Below are 17,762 nucleotides of genomic sequence, written 5' to 3' on the forward strand. Positions count from 1 at the left end.
TGACGACACTCATCTCCATATCTATCCTATCAAACATTTCTCCTCATAAATCTCTCTTGCATAAACGCTTGCTTTGTTCTGTGATCTGATGAGATTAACCAGGACACTTTTGTTACCATGAGTTTGGATCTATCAGTTAGATCCTGGTAGCCTCAGCAGTCAATATACAACTAAAACTTTGGTTTGCACTTTCCCTGACCTAGCTATAGTAAATATCTCAGAGTTAAAGTGCATAGCCCCTGGAGTTCCCCCCAACCCCATTCCATTACACTTTACTCATTAGACTGGTCTTGTCTGGTCCTAAATAGGTGGGTATAGTTGTTTTGAGTAATAATTACTGAGTCTAGAAAATGGCATTTTTACAGACTCTTATTCTGCCTTTTGGCCATTCATATTTCCTGATCCACTTTCCACATTATTCCATGTACCATTCAGTAGATGCTAGAAATGTCTTGCTCATGGCTGGGCCCACAATATTTGTTTATTCTCTTCATTTTTGGGTAGTCATTGGTCTCTTCATGTATTACCAGTTTCTTTAGAAAGAGGCTTTATATCATAGCTCATAATGATGTTATGAGTAAGTTGCATGGACTCCTCTTGTTTACTACCTCCAGTGGGATAGATACTAGATCAATTGGAAACGCCATTCATGTGGCTCCTTGGCATACTTAATCAAAGTCTGTAACACATCAAACCCTCACCAACCACTTTGAAACTTGAAATCAGGATGTCCATCTCAAAGTCAACATATACACTAGTGCCATAACATTTATCAAATATTAGGCTTTTTGTTTTATTTTGTTTTTCGAGACAGGGTTTCTCTGTGTAGTTTTGGTGCCTGTCCTCGATCTCATTCTGTAGACCAGGCTGGTCTCAAACTCACAGAGATCTGCCTGGCTCTGCTTCCTTAGTACTGGGATTAAAGGTGTGGGCCACCGCTGCCCCGTCTAGGCTGTTGTTTTTACTAATTCACTCATTGTTCCATCTTTGGCCATTTTTAGATATTCTCAGACCTTACAACCACTCCAGTATTTCTCTAATCATTATAATTGGGATTCCAGTATATTTTTTGTGATTGTTATGATTTTTATTGTTTTATCTTTATATCCTCTAATGTTACCAGAGTTCCTGTTTTTTTTTTGTTGTTGTTGTTTTGACGAACATTCAGTCAGTTTAAATTAGTAAAAGAAATGCCCATTCTCTTCTCAGAGTCACATTTCCTTGCATGACAGTTTGCCCCTGGGTTCAGCATGAGGATTTAAGAAGAGCATTGCCTAGAGCACAATTTCAGGCAGGCTTGGCTCATACGGGAGTCCAGGAATAAGTGAAGTGTGCATCAGCAAGGAAGGAAGGCTTATCAGATGTTTTAGCTTCAGTATTCTTTGTTGTAGGGATATTCTTCCATGTTTACTATCTCGGGCAGCAGGAAGGCCCTCCAGTTTCTGTTGAAGCTGAGGGTAGTGGCCATCTCCTGATCACTCACCTAGAAATCAAAGACCTGAAAGTTCTCAGGTATCCATGCTGGTGTCACGGACTTCTGGATCACCACCACATTCCTCTGGGTGTGAAACTGAATCAGAACCTGGGCTGAGGTTTTCTTGTGCTTTGCAGCAATCTCTTTAATCTTGGGGTCCTCTAGTAGTGAAGGGTCTTTTGGCTTGTCCCAAGGCCTATGTGGAGAGCCCAGGGGATTGTAGGCTATGACACCCTTGGAGTGACAGTACTGGATCACTTTTTCCTGAGTGAAGTATGGGTGACACTCAACCTGGTTGGTCACTGGCTTATGTTTCATCCAGGATTTTTCAGGAGCCTTTCAACCTGCAAGTGGTTGAAGTTGGAGATGCCGAGGGCTTTCACTAACTCTTCATCCACCAGTTCCTCCATGACCTCCCAGGCATCCAAGCATGTTATTTTACTGGGGAGGATATTGCCTTGATCATCTTTTGGGGAATAACTCCTTTCCAGGCTGAAGTCCACATGGCCAGTATAAGATAGAGGTTCAGATAGTCCAATTTCAGATCCGTAAAGGTGTTCTGAAAGGCTTCCTTTAGTTTCTTCTCAGAGCAGGTAGGCCACAACTTGCTGACAGTAAAGAGGTCCTCTGGCTTCACAGCCTTCTCATTGATCTTCTCTTGGATGGCTTCTCCTACTTCATGCTCATTGTAATATGCATATGAGCAGTCAATGTGGTGATATCCAGCATCAATGGCCACCTTCACAGCTTCTTTGACTTGGCCTCAGGGAGACTTCCAGGTGCCCAGGCCCACAATGAGCATCTTGGCTTTGGTACTGACCTCCACCAAGGTGGACATGGTTGCTGCCGAAAACTTCCTGGGAGAGCAGATGTCTGTGTGCTGGTAATGAGGTTAGTGGAGGCTTTATGTTGGATTCCAGTTTTTAATTCAATGGTGTTCAAGTTCTAGTAGCTTGCTTCTTGATCTCTAATGAATGTAGAATTAAAAGTCAATCACAGGAAATCAGTCTAAATAAAATACTTCGGCTAGATTTAAATTTAAATTATTGAATAAATCGCAAATAAACATATCTGAATTGACAATGTATTCTGAGCTAAGCTATGTTATCTCCTGTACCATTCTTGAATTTTTTCACTCCGGATAAGTTGTAACAGCTAGATACAGTTGTATCTACAGCAACAAACGTTAGTTTCTTTCTTGTTTTCTATATCCTATTTCATTTGCAAGTTCTACTGGGTCTGTCTCCAAAAACCTAATCAACTAACTTCTATATTTTACTTTCTGAAATGGTTTATTCTGAACAGCAGTAGGAGATAAATTAGAAGATGGAAATCAGGTGTTAGTCTTTTACTATTCATAGCACAGCAGTAATTTCACACAGCTCTAGCATAAAATGTGAAACTTTTACTACTACCAACAAGGCCTTTTCATCTGATCTGTAACTACATATTCAGGCTCATATCTGGTTTCCCTACTTGTAGTCTACTTCAAGGCAATGCCATGGTTAATACTCATCATACTTTATAATTTCTTCCTTTTATTTTCTTTTAATGCAAAAAGGCTACAAAATGTATTTTCTAACTTTCTGATTATACAGCATTCAGGTTTCTGTACAATTTTCAATGTATACATATATGTGTGTATGTATTAAATATTCCCCAATTACCTTTCCAAACATGGCAAAGCCTGCATTTCTTGTTATTAAATAATATCCTATTCCATTTAGTGTATTAAAGCACGCTCATTTACTTACAAGCTATACACTCTTGCAGCTTGACATTACTTGATAAGGATAAGTTTCTTTGTGCCCATCAGCTACTGTGTCCCAGAGAATAAGACCAGTGGCTTTTGCTCAATAGGAACTCAAGAAATAGTGGATAATTGATTAAATCAACTAATAAATTATTTGACTGATAAATGTTTAATTAAAAATGAAAGTTGGCAAAGTATAGATAAAATCTGAATAAAACAAAAAAAGAAATAGAGTAGATAGAATTAACTTATTCATAAAGACAAAAGAAAATTTGAAAAATATCAGTGTAATGGGAATAATAACAGTGAAAGGTAGTTTATATTTTTGTCCTCTTATTACAGAGTAATGGTTATAGCAGTATTTTGTGATTAACAGCATATATTACAAGCAGAAGGCCAGTTTTTTTATTTGAGATAGAAATTATGTTGGTAAAAGAGAAAATATTTGAATGGAAATTAATGAGATTATAAAAAATGTCATTTAAAGAAATCTCTAAAACTAATATTAAAAAGTAAGAAAGCAAGTGTCCTTGTGGTAAGATTGAACATTCCTTGGGAATATGCCTAAGAGTGGTATAGCTGGGTCTTGAGGAAGACTTATTCCCAATTTTCTGAGAAACTGCTATACTGATTTCCAGAATGGCTGTACAAGTTTGCATTCCCACTAACAATGGAGGAATGTTCCCCTTGCTCCACATCCTCTCCATCATAACCTGTTTTCAGTGTTTTTGATTTTAGCCGTTCAGACAGGTGTAAGATGGTTTCTCAGAGTCATTTTGATTTGCATTTCCCTGATGACTAAGGATGTTGTGCAATTCCTTAAATTTCTTTCAGCCATTTGAAATTCTTCTGTTGAGAATTCTCTGTTAAGCATTTTTTAAAAGGATTGTTCAGTATTTTGAAGTCTATCTTTTTGAGTTTTTTATATATTTTGGATATCAGCCCTCTATCAGACATGGGGTTGTATGTGATTATACTTTTTTCACAAATTGTATTTTAATTGTTGTGTAATATTCTGGAAGAGTCAGAAAGGTAGTCAATTAATCATTTCTCACTGAACATTTACATTCTTTATACTTGTTATGCTATAAAGCTATGTTAAAGATATTTTAATTAGAAAAGAATTCTGTAAAAATAACTATATGTTTCAATATATTAGCATGTTTTTAATTTCTAGAGAGAATTTGCACAATCATTTTAGAAAAGAATTCTGTAAAAATAACTATATGTTTCAATATATTAGCATGTTTTTAATTTCTAGAGAGAATTTGCACAATCATTTTAAGAACTGCTTCAATAGTCCCACCAAATTGTGTGCCCACCACAGTGTGCCTTTTCCTGTACCAAATCTAATAACAACACTAAAAAGAAGTAAGAAAGCATTTAACATAGTAATGTATGTAAGATACTACTGGTCATATTATGGTTAAAAAAAAGTATTCAACAGAAGAAACTTTTAAAAAATAGATTGGAAAGAAATAAATGCCAGCAATAGGATTCCTACTTGTTCAGAAACAAAAAATAATGCATTGAATTATGAGAAATTTGGCCCCTGGATAGTGTCCACTACTTTTTACAGTAGGAATAATTTAGTAAGATTCTTTATGAAGTGGATGGCATAGATCTTGAGAGTCTCTGCTTCTTTATTATTTCCTTCCATGGTCATAATGAAAACTTTTGATCAATAAATAATTTTCTGATATGGTTCAAATACCAAGAGCTGAGTTTCCTTAGCTGGAAAATGTTATCACTGGAATAATATTAGACTTTTACACATTATAAGATAAATAATTTGGTAATTTCTGTGCAGTATTTGATATAAAATAGAAGTTAAATTTTAACAAATTTAAAATATGTTCAGAATTTTAGTTTCAGTTTATGACAAAATGCTAAGTAAATGGGAAGTAAATTAATATGCATCAAAAACTTAGTGATATAGCTTTGACGAATATAAATTGCAGCTAGTAGCCATCCACACTTTAAAGCAGCCATTTATTAGGTGATAGAAGAAAAAAAATATTTTATTAAATGTTACAAGACAATTTTCACTTTTATTTCTCAGATATATTTAGTAAGATAAATGAGTGCAAGTAATTCATCAATCATAGCTGTACTACCTTAAGAGTATAACTAAGAAAATTATGTATTTATTTATTGCATAATAATAATAATATAATAGCTGACCATTATATGTAATAAAGAAGGACTGAAGTGATGGCTTTGCACTTAAGAGAATATACTACTCTTCCAGAGGTACCAAGTTTGTGGCACAGCATCCACGTCAGGCAGCTCACAACCACTGATAACACCAGCTACTCTTATTCATCCACTTCTTCAGGCATACTTAGGTAATGCAATCTTTCACATAATTTCTCTCCTCTCTCTGTCTCTGTCTCTGTCTCTCTCTCTCTCTTTCACACACACAATTTATTATTTTCATTTAATAAGTAAGCTTAAATGACAAAACAGAATTTGCTAAAATATTACAATTAATCATTAAATATTAATAAAGACAGAATAAGAAATGATTATTGAAAGATACATATTCTAGATATTCTAAAAGTTGTGATGAAATAATTTATGTAAAATCTGGTTTTCTAGAATTGTTTATTGGATAAGGTCACTTCCACTAAGGCTAATACTTTTAGTTCAGTAACCAGAATCCATATGAAAGACAGAGATGTGATGTTATGCCATGTGTGCACATGCCCCCCAAAATAAAGAATACAATTTTAAAAAGTCATTAAAATTGTAATGCAATGTTACTGTCATATTCATGGTGCCATAGCATATCTATAAATGCATCAAAGATATTTATTTGTCCAAGTTCTGGTTTCATTGTTTTTATTTTGCTTTCTCCTTTTTCTCATTATATTTTCATTTTGTTCTTGTAGTCTTTTCTAATTAAATGTCATACTTATAAAATTCTGTCTTCTTGATCCTTTGATATTTCCATAACGTACATAATTTATTTTGCATATCATCACTGTATTTCAATTAAATTTCAGAATCAAAAGAGATTATAACATTTATCATTATACTTGCTTAACAGTTACATATATAATTACAATTGTATTTATCAAAGGATTGACAAAAATGCAAAACTTTTACTCAAGACAGGCTGTTTTTTAAATATATTAAGGAATCCTGGTTCTCATGAGGTTGTCACAGGATCTCAACTTGAGCATATAAAGTCCTTGGGATGTCTTTCTGTATGCTGTGAATATATATTGTTACTATCTAATAAATAAAGTTGCTTTGGCCTATGGCAAGGCAGATTAGAAGCAGATGGGAAATCTGAGCAGAGATACAAGGAGGAGAAAGGTGGAGTTGGGCAGTCATTGCAAGCCACCTTCAGGAGAAGCAAGATGTGAGAGAATAGGTAATGCCACAAAGCCACATGGCAAAACAGAAATTAATAGTAGGTAGAATTAAGTTATAAGCATTAGTTAATAATGAGTCTGTGTCATAGGCCATACAGTTTATAATTAACATAAGCCTCTCTGTGTTTACTTGGAACTGAGCTTTTGCTAGTACAGACAAAAGGAAAAAAAGCTTTCTGGGCTACACACAGCTTGATGGAGGCATGAGCACACTACATCCCAGAGTTGGCAGTGAACATAGCTCCTGGAGCTGGTGGGAAACGTACCTTTGCCATGTTAAAAAGACGAAAGGGGTAGAGCCAGCAACCAAGGCTGCTGCTGTTGTCCTAGTCACACAGCTTAGCAGTTTAAAATCTCTCCTGGTCAAAAAATGATTACAGATACACAATAGGTAGATTCAGATGGAAAAAAAAGCTCTAAATGGTTTACAATATGTGTAAAAATATGCATAAGCTTGGGAGAGTAAAGAGAAGGTATAGACAGTCATAAAAAAGAAATATATAGTTTTAAAACAATAAAATAAAGTCCTTAGAAAGGAGAGTAAAATAATATAAAGAAAATGGGCCACATGAGGATGAAAATGCACAGAAAGTCTGGATTATGTATATTATTGTGTTGTCTTTAAAATTTTTGACAGCATGAAACATTTGATTACAAAAGCTAATGGAGTGTACCAACCTACATATTTTAAAAATATCTTGATTCTAAAACATAAGTCAAAAGGCATGCCACTTTGGAGGAGAGGTTATGTTTTTGTTTCCACAGAAAATGAGAGGTTATGGATTCATTCAAAATTAAAGATGATCATATTTGATCAAGGTAGACCCCTGAAATCCTGACTACAGAGATAAAAACATAAACCTGAAAAACTGCAAGACAAATGATGAATATTTAACCTGCTCAAACACATAACAAGAAATTATCTTTGGCTGACTTGTGTACAACTCCCAGTCTGTACTTGTATTAATGCAGATATATATGTTACCTTTAAAAATGTATTTATTTTCAGGACAAGGGGACCAGACTCCAATGAAAAGAGATGGCTCAGATGATTCAATGTTTCAGAGTACCTCTGTTGCAGTTTCCTCTGAGTTCTGCATCCAGAAAGGCTTCAAGGCTGCCAGCTGAAGTAATGCAGCCTCACAGACTGCTCCAGTTAGGACTTGACCATAATCCTAAATTTTCTCAGGGTCTCCATAAGATTAATGTTGTCCCCAATCAGCAGGAATTGCCTAGAAAACTATGCCCACATTCCCAAAAAGTTGATTATGGATGTTTATATTTGTTTAAGGGGTTGGCTACAAATTGTTATTGGTCATAGTCAATCTCTTTCTAAAAGAAGAAAGGGGGATATGATATAGAAATGTATGGTATAGAAATAATAGGGTAAAAGGGGAGATTATTGAATTTGCTTTAATACAAAAATCAACCATTAATTTTGCATATTTTATGTTAGGATAGATTTTGGTATATTGATACAAATTTAAAGTTAATTTTATTATACTGTGTAAATTTCTACTCTTTTTTAGGGCATTATGTTTATGTAGCTTATTTAAAATTGTATTATATAATTAAGAAATACAAACTAATTAATAGTGATCTTAGTAGTCAAACTTACAGTCATGTTAGTTAGGTTTTATAGATATGCAGAGATATATTTCAGATAGATAGGCAATCTTCAAAAACTTCAAAGACCTACAGAATATGGCATTTAAAATATTTTAAGAACTTAGAATTTTCTGGACACTGAGACACGTCTGCTCCTGGCAGCATCAATCTACTTCAGAGAAGATGATGGGCATCAAAGAAACTCTACATGGAGGTTTTCTTTGTGGCAAAAGTTAGCCATTTGTGCAAGAAACTACTCTTGTCTGGACTACTGGATAGTATGTTGTGTAAACTGGAAATACAGAACCCATAGGAAAATGACCACAAAATTTTGCCTAAACAGGGTGAGATGGTCCTTCACGTTCCTGCTTCATAGAAGATACTGCCAGACATGCTGTAGGACACAGAGGAAAGTCACTGATGAACTTTGTCAATAGGTGAGACAATCCTTCAAATTTCCTGCTTCACAAAGAGCTCTGCCAGAGACTCTAGGCCTGTAGGCTGAAGATGGATGCCCCAATGCTGCAGAGGAACTTTGGTTGACTGTCCAGACAGGCAAATGTCTCTGTTATTTCTAGAATTTTGCTTACAATGCACTTCCTGTTTACTCAGATAATATCATATCCTCCTTGGGTCTTTGATGGAGTTGAAGACTACATAGTTATAATTATATATTTTTTTATTTATAATAAATGATAAATTAGATATAAAATTTTAAGCTCACAAATATAGAATAGATGATAGAGGATTTTCTTTTTATTATTATTAAAAAATTTTATTCATTTTACATACCAACCACAGATCCCCCTCTCCTCCATGCTTCCACTCCCAGCCTTTCCCCCCAAGCCACCCACCATATTCACCTCCCTCAAGGCAAAGCCTCCCATAGGGAGTCAGGAGAGCCTGGTACATTCCTTAATTTTGCCAAATACAAATAGACTAGATATTGTAACTGTAATTCTTGATTCATAACTGTGTTGTTATTTATAATTTTACTATATTAAAGTTACAGCCTTTCTTTTTGATTTGCCAGATAAGGGAAGGTGCTTTGTGATGTCTTTCTGTATGCTATGAATATATATTGCTCTCATTTGTTGATTAAAAAAAAAGCTGTTTGGCCAATGGTGAGGCACAATAAGGTTAGTGTTAGATGGTACATTCAAACTGAAGATGAAGATGAATAAGTCAGACATCAGGCTGAAATTATTACCTATGAATTATGCTGTAAGACACTATGCTATGAAAATTGAAATGAACAAATCTATGGAAATCTGAGCTACAGTTGATTACAGTTCCAGAGAAGCAAGGAGAAAAAAATAAAGATCTGACTCAAATTCAAAGATAATAGCAGCTCCCAAAAGGGATTGATTTGAAGGATGCTTAAGAGATAGCAAAGAAAAAAGGTGTTAATATAGAAAAAATTTTCATACTGAGCATAAGGCTGGGAACTAAGATTATATAGCATACTTAGACAATCAAAGATACTAAGCATGAGTTGAGATTCATAACAAGTTTTGACAAATAACTATTATCATAGAGATTGCTAACAAGGATAGTAAAGTAATAAGTTAATATTTAATCAAAATCTAAAATCTATTATCTAAAGGAGTGTGAATTTCATCTTAATTTTAATTGTGACTGTATCCTTTAGTAGATATTACCACATATTCTGATATGAATATCCTCTTTATATATTTAACATGTATTCAAAATATGTGTGAAGTTAATAAATACATTCTAATATTAAATGACTGATGTTTATTTTTATGAGTAGTTACATGTTATAAGTACAATATTAATGAAGTTTTACAGAAATTCTACAATTCTGCAAAAATACTCAAAATCCATTATATAGAATATATATTATATAATATATATATATAATATATATAGTCTTTTAGTCAACTAGAATTTTTTAATGCTCCTTGTACTCTACAGTCAAGACAATATGATATGTAATTAGTGAGACAGACAGACACTAGAAATAAGTTTTTATTGGCGAGTGATGTTCAAGTATAATAGTCATTATCATTTGGAAATAGCTTCTGGGTTAGGGGTAGTGGTTTATGTCTACTTCTGCTCTAATCACTGGGACCCTATCAGTCACAGACCTGTGCATGCTACCAAAGTCCTTGTGCCTTCATATGTTTTCATGTGTATACTCATTCGGCTCTATTTAGAAAGTCTTCTATGTTACAATTATGTAGCTTGGTCCACTCCCCCTCTTCTGCAGGATTCCCTGAGATCTGCCTAATGTTTGGCTGTGGGTCTGCATCTGTTTCCATCAGTTGCTGGCTGGAATCTCTTTGATGACAAATGGTCTAGGCGTCAATCTATGAGAATAGCAAAATATCATTACATTGACATTTTTCCCTCCAGTTGTGTTTGGTTCTATAGTTACCCACTTGTATCCTAATGAGAAAGAGAAAGAATGAGTGTGAATTTGGGTGGGTGAAGAAATGAGGAATATCTGTGAAGAGTTGGAGGACAAGAATACATAATCAGAATGCATTGTACTAAATATCCTCTATTATAAAAACTAACTACTGTTATTAACAGTACTTTGTTGTAGAATAGTATTTTAAAATGTGTTACATTTGTTTATGCTGTAAAACATTTATTTAATGATGCAAAGATACGCTGCATTTTTTTAAGTTGCATTTGTTTAACTCTGTGAAGCTGTGTTACTTTGCCTTTCTAAAATACCTGATTAGTCTAATAAAGAAATGAACATCCAAGTGTAAGGCAGAAGAAAGGATAGGTGGGTCTGGCAGGCAGAAAGAGTAAACAGGAGGAGAAATACGGGGTGAAAGAGAGCTGGGAGCTAGAGAAGGAGGAGGACTCCAGGGGCCAGTCACCTAACCACATAGCAAGCCAAGGAGTAAGAAGTAAAGAAAGGTATATAGGATAAAGGTAAAACCCCAGAGGCAAAATGTAGGCAGAATGTTAATTTAATTTAAGAAAAGCTGGCTATAAACAAGCCAAACTAATGCCAGACATTCATAAGAAAGAATAAGACTCAGTGTGTATTTATTTGGGAGCTCAGCGGTGGCCCACAAAAGAATAAAGAACAGTGAGTAAAGAGTAAGACTAAAAACAACAGTACTTGATTTTATCTGTCTCACAGCTTTGTTAGGAACTCCTAACTACACAAATGAAGTATAAAAACATGGAGAGGCATGTGTTATGATTCCTTTTTTGTAATGCTCAAATTCTCAATTTTGATGGACCTATTCCTTCTTGGTTCACAAACTATTACACTGCCATCTTACATAATTTATATTTTTGATTAAAGAAATTTTCTATTTAACCATATGAAAAGTATGTTATAGTTGGTCACACTAGGAGAATCGGGTAAACAGACTCCCATCATATAAATTTCATTTTACTATTAACATATTTGTGGGCAAACTGAAGATACGATGATTATAGAGAAAGTTGCAGGGAAGTTATCATAATAAAAAGGACTGTGAGGTTAAGAAGAAAAAACAGTCTTCTAAGAAGCTGCTATGAAATCACCTTGAAACTCAAGTCCTGCAAAGAAATAACTCCTTAATGGATATAGCTAAAACACAGACCCGGACCTTTCTGATCCCACATACACACTTCCCTCTCCTATTACAAACTTCTATTCTCTATAAACATCAGAGAAAGCCAGTTTGCAATGGATTTCAGATGACTTAGCCCATTAAACTCAGATTCCTATGCCTGCAGCCAGGCACAGAGAGAGATGGAGAACAGAGTAACAGAAACAGAAGCTGCTTACAGATTCCATTGTCCTGTGCAAATTCCAGGAAAAAAAAAATTAAACTACACAAACTATTTCCTAGTTTGTTCAATTTTTAACATTAACACAGATATAATACACTAGTATTACTTCCAATTATCACTTTGTGATGCATAAAGTCTCAAACTAAATTTCTATTCCTTTAGCATCTCTGGCAATAATATTCTGATGCACCAAGACACTCAATTTTTGTGATGATTATAAATATCTTCTCAGATGTTGTCTCCTTCATTGTCTCATTTGATATGATTGGTATTTCTTTATTTAAAATAAATGAGAGTTTGCCTGACAGATGATAAAAATAAATATTTCATTTGCCATCACATGAAAATGAGTAAAAAATGTATATATTGCCTGTTTATGACACTTTTTCTAAATGAGGTTTTCCACTCATTTTTTTTTTACCTGCATTGAAATGACTGTTGATATGTTCTATAAATGTATTGTTTTATGGTTATATTTTCCTGAATTTCAACTATTCAATTTAATATTGTATAGATATATGTGTAGTTTATGGAGATACAAGTGGAAGTGCATTTGGGAAAGTGCATCACCCTGAGATAGATATGGCATCCCACCAAATGGCATGTCTACTTTGAAGTGAATGAAATTAAATGTATTTTTATAGTAAGTCTTAAACTTTTTAGTGTAATGCACTACTTTTCAAATAATCGACTGTTACTAAGGCAATGAAGACAAAAGTCAGCATTAAAAGGCAATATATACTTCCTTCTTGAAGGGAGAAAAGGAATATTTTGGACATTGGATGAATCAAGTCTTACTATCTGAAAATGGCCATAGAAGGAAACATGATCACAACACTTTTAAGAATCTCCATGAAGATATAAATGCTGACAGTGTTAGGTTGATTTGCATCATACATTTTCTTATTCTTTTTATGCAGATCATTGCTGTGATCTTGATGGGTAGGTGTGGATATTTAGGTACATTTGAGAGGAACTGAACGTTAGGACTATAGAATATTTGAACTAAGAACTAAATCCATTAATTCAACTGTCTCTGTTCTTGAGTTGATGCTTACACTATTGTAACATGATTACTAATAGGGTTATGTCTAGGCCTTCAAGTTGTTGGTGATTTGTCTTTTGTTCTGTTGTTGTTGTTGTTGTTTTTCTGCTTTTTAGTTGATTAAATTTTATAATTGCCTTCTCTGGAAATCTGATTTGCTATGGGTTTATTTTCTGTTTTTCAGTTATTATTTCATGTACTGTCCTCTTAATTTAATATAGCTTTCTGTCAAATGGTTGTAATATTAGTGTATCCATAGATTGAAATTGACCATTAATATTTCATTTGAGTACTTTCTTAAAAATATTTTATCACACAGTAACTATTTAGTTATATTGCATCAATCTATATCTTGAAATGTTTAATTTGCATTAATGGACTATATAAAATAAAAGAGATGTGCTTTCATACCCATTATATATTTGCATTAATCCTTTCTCTACCTGTTATTAGCTAAGCATGGGATTTTGAGGCATGCTTACTGAAAATCTACTGAAATATTCCACTTTTAAGGTAATGTCTGATTTGTCCCATTTCATGTTACTAGCTTGTGATACAATTGGAAAATATTTATATGGATGGTGGGTAGTGAAATGTTCAAACATAAACAATTTCTTAGTTTTTATCTCAAGTACTGCCTCCACTCCCCACCAAAAATAAAGAACAAACACATAAGTAAATCCAACATTTCTTCATTGGAAGCATAGTTTTATGAAAGAATGTTGTTTTGAACCTGGACAGTTAAAACTAGTATGTCCCTGCTTTGTCTGTATTAAAATAAGCAAGATTTTGTAACACAATGGCAGCAAATTATCAATGACTGACATCATGTAGATCCTAGAAAATTTTTGGTTTATGGAATGTTTGGAGGTAAGATCATTTTGAAAGGAACTATAGAACCTATATACCATAGGTCTATATGGGTATATCTTATTGTTTATGATAGAGTGCAAATACTGTAATTCATGAAAGACCATTTAAAAATAGCAAGTATTGGATGGTTTCAAGGTGTCTCAGATCCCTTAGCTGACAAATGGCATTAGTAAGAAAAGTTTCCGAGCTAAGTTCCACTCCATGGCAATACATTGAAAAACTGATGTCACCAAGAGGCTGACCGTCAAAACCTTTGTTCAAATTTCAGAACCTTAAAACATTGTACTTTCTTTTCCTATTCTAGAGTTAAAAAGGAATGCCCAATACATTAAGGGAACTTTCAGGTTATACCTTTAATCAGATATTAGACTTCTAGAAAGATTAGGAGTCTACAGTCGAGCACAGGACCATGAATTTAAGAGGATTCCTTTCTCAATAGCCTCAAAACCATAAGCTGCCGACTCCTAATTGCTGATAACCTTTCTCACTGGCATGTAGGTCTTTGAATAAATGTGTCAATAAACACTGAAAGTCAGATAACTGTCCAGTTTTCCCACGAGGACTTTATATGCATTTGCTTCATTATATTATACTTACTTCAAAGCTTATAGTCAAATCTAATTATTAGAGCATCATTGGAAAATATGGCATCCCGGGTACGACCTTGATTACCTGTCAAACATATCTAATTAAATCCTTGCAATAAGGAACAGTTTCTTGTAGAAGTATGTATCTAAACTAGGTAAGTATCACCCAATCATAAAGGTACCAAAAAAGAGAAAAATAAGAAATTCATAAAATTTAATTTATGTTTATATTCCCATTAACATAACTGACTAAACATGTTTAATATGTTGATAGTTCAATAGAAAGATTAAGTATAAATAAAAGTTCTTTTCTTGAACAGTGATCAGAAAATCCTCAATTTGTCTAATATAATAGTAACAATGTTGTGTAGGTGATATATAAGGCATAGATGAGTCATAGAATTCTTTTTCTTAATTTCCATATCATAGTCCTTATTAATGAGAACACCAGCAGAGACAATGCATTCAGATCTATAGTGAAGGTCATGAGCTTTTAAAGAAGCAGCACACTAAAATACTAGCTGACATTAAGAACTTTATTTACTGCCAACACACATGTAATGGTTTTTACAATTACTTGTTGATCATGATTTTGATCTTACATCCCAGGACATAGATTAATGTCTATTTCTTTCACCAGGGTTATCCATGCATTGATGTATCTAGTCTAGATGATGAAATTGATAAGCGGCAATGAAATTCATTGAAGAGAGTCGTTCAGAGTCATTCAATTGTCTGATTGATATCATGGGACAGAATGCACGTGAAGATAATTCAGAGCATGCAGACATGATTGAATATTATGGCCATCTATATAATCAATGTGTTGCAAAAGGGTTAAAGAGCTCAATATATGCAATACAGCTTTACATAAGCTTAATATAAAGACACACAGTAAAGCAATACTCCTTTTTATGGGATACAGTCATTTCTCTAATTTATACTTAACCATATATGTTTGCAATGGTTTTACTAGTTACCCAAGGCTATTTATTATGCTCTGGGAGCTGAAGATGGGGTATTATCTATTTTCAAGAGGCATGTAATCATTATGGGTTGCAAATGACTGTAGTACCTGGTAACCTGTTGTATGTTGTGGTATAAAAATACTACATGAGTTCTAAGAAGAGAGCATTCAATGCTGACTACAAGGGGATGGGGATTATAAATTGCTTCTTTGCAGGTGACATGTTAGCTGAAGCTTGGCAGATAAATAGGATTTCAATAGGTGGAAATGACAGGGTTTAGCTATAGCAGAAAAAATAGAGTGAATAAATGAAGGCAGTAATTGACAGCCAAGTTCCAGAGAAAATCAATGCCTATATGGAACTGCAGATGTGGGTACTGGGGTTAAATTAGATCTGCACTGACTTCATAGAAACACTGGAATTTCCTCTGTGAACACTCTATTATTTTAACAAGTCCTCTGTATTTTCCTTATAAAATTTAAAGAAAAATAAAAACAAAATCTTAAAACCTCAAGAGTCTAAGTACTTGAATCCCTGAAAATATTTGAGTTTATGGTTTACTTTTTCCTCATTCAAATCTTTCTTTCAAATGTCAAATATATCATACACAAGATATTTTCTGGAATAAATATCTAAAAACATTACATGATTAAAAATTTTTATTGCTGGAAGACAAGTTAAATATTTTAAACTCTTTTATAATGATGAAATTAAAAAGTTCACAAAAAATATGCATTGTTTCTATACGATAGCCTATATTTTATTTTGAAAAGAAACGTTTAGCATAGTATTAACATTCACAATATGAAATCCTACTTAAAACTCCTGAAGTCCTATCACAAAGATTCAGATAAAAATCGAAAGGAAGAATACTTAAGAAGTAACACTTGTCCCAGACTTTGAGATATCCAAATGCAAAGTCATGTCTTACAGCAAAACACCTTAAAGACCATATATACCCGTGGTTAGTTAGTCTTACTCTATTAGCTTGTATTCCGACTCCTAAAATTTTATTGCTTTGATAAGCTCTGAGTTTTATTTTCATTTCCTGTTTTTCTTCATACTGATGTTGCCATTTTTCTTGAGTCTGTTTATTTCAAAATCAGAAACTCACCTTATATGATGGAAAACTATGAAATGTCTCTAAATGTTCAAATAGGCATTTCAATTTTTTTTGTTTCTTGCATTATACTTTATTTAAAATAAATGTTTTCCCAGTTATATTTTGTTCTGTTTAAAAGGAAATAGATAGATTACTATTTCTGTAATATGTCAAACAAGCATGATGGAACAACCTTTACTGAGAATTAGGGATTTTGTAGGGTGAGGTAAATATTGGATACTATTAGTATATTAATGAATATCAATGGAACTGGCCAATATTCATAGATGAAATTCAATGATAAAACATAGCTTATTTCAGACCTTGATAACTGGTTAAAAACATAAATCACCTAATTTAATTTTTCCCTCATTGTAGCTTTTTATTTGGAGAAACCTTCAGTGTTCTTACCATCTGTATTCATTCAGAGTGCAAGTAGAGTTGAATAAAAGGAAAGAAATTCTTTTCATTACCTTTGATTATTACTTTAAAAGTTCCTTTTGTATTGACCCTTAAGTGATTGGTTGCCAAATATAACATGAAAATAATTATGATATGTGCAATTGCATATGCATCAAAGCAATATAACGATAAAAGTAGTAAGCCATTTTTTTTTTCTGTTTTACATAAGAAAAACTTACCATCTCAGAAGTGGTATTAGTGTTTTCAAAGTCTCAGGAATTGATACCCAAACATGAATTCTAACACAATTGAGTATGTATATCTTTTTGTGTGCTTTCTAATTTTCATGTAATTTGCCTGAGCTAACAGCTATAGAATAAAATTTGAACTAATATACTTTTGGCCATGTTACTAAATTGTAGCCAGTATATGCTAATAAGATTTTTCTCTTAGTTATGAGACTAATTAAACTATTTCAAGTAGAAATAGAGAAACCTTTTAGAACAAAATGTTCTAAATTCATAGGAGAACAACCCACTGAGAGTTGAATGAGAACAGATCATGGTTATGGCAGCCAAACTGCCAAGAGAAGGACATATATTGGGAAGATGCTTTTTTATAACACAGTTTTAATTGTTCTGAAAGTAGATCAAACACATTTTATTTTCACAAATAAATAGTACTATTTGATTTTAAGTTGTACATATAGCAACAACTCTGAATTAATTGTACATAGTAAAAATGTTATTGAATGCAATACATCTTCAACTAAAAATAATTTCTGTAATTTTGTAAT

General features: G+C 33.3%; 1 pseudogene; it reads right to left on the minus strand.

Moving 5' to 3' along the window:
* Positions 1–1,372: 1,372 nt before the first annotated feature.
* Positions 1,373–2,312, minus strand: LOC128107861 (aldose reductase-related protein 2-like; annotated as a pseudogene).
* Between the last annotated feature and the right edge of the window lie 15,450 nt (positions 2,313–17,762).

The sequence above is a fragment of the Peromyscus californicus genome, unplaced genomic scaffold, assembly GCF_007827085.1.
Source record: "Peromyscus californicus insignis strain IS unplaced genomic scaffold, ASM782708v3 Scaffold_12__1_contigs__length_115047231, whole genome shotgun sequence".
Classification (NCBI taxonomy): domain Eukaryota; kingdom Metazoa; phylum Chordata; class Mammalia; order Rodentia; family Cricetidae; genus Peromyscus; species Peromyscus californicus.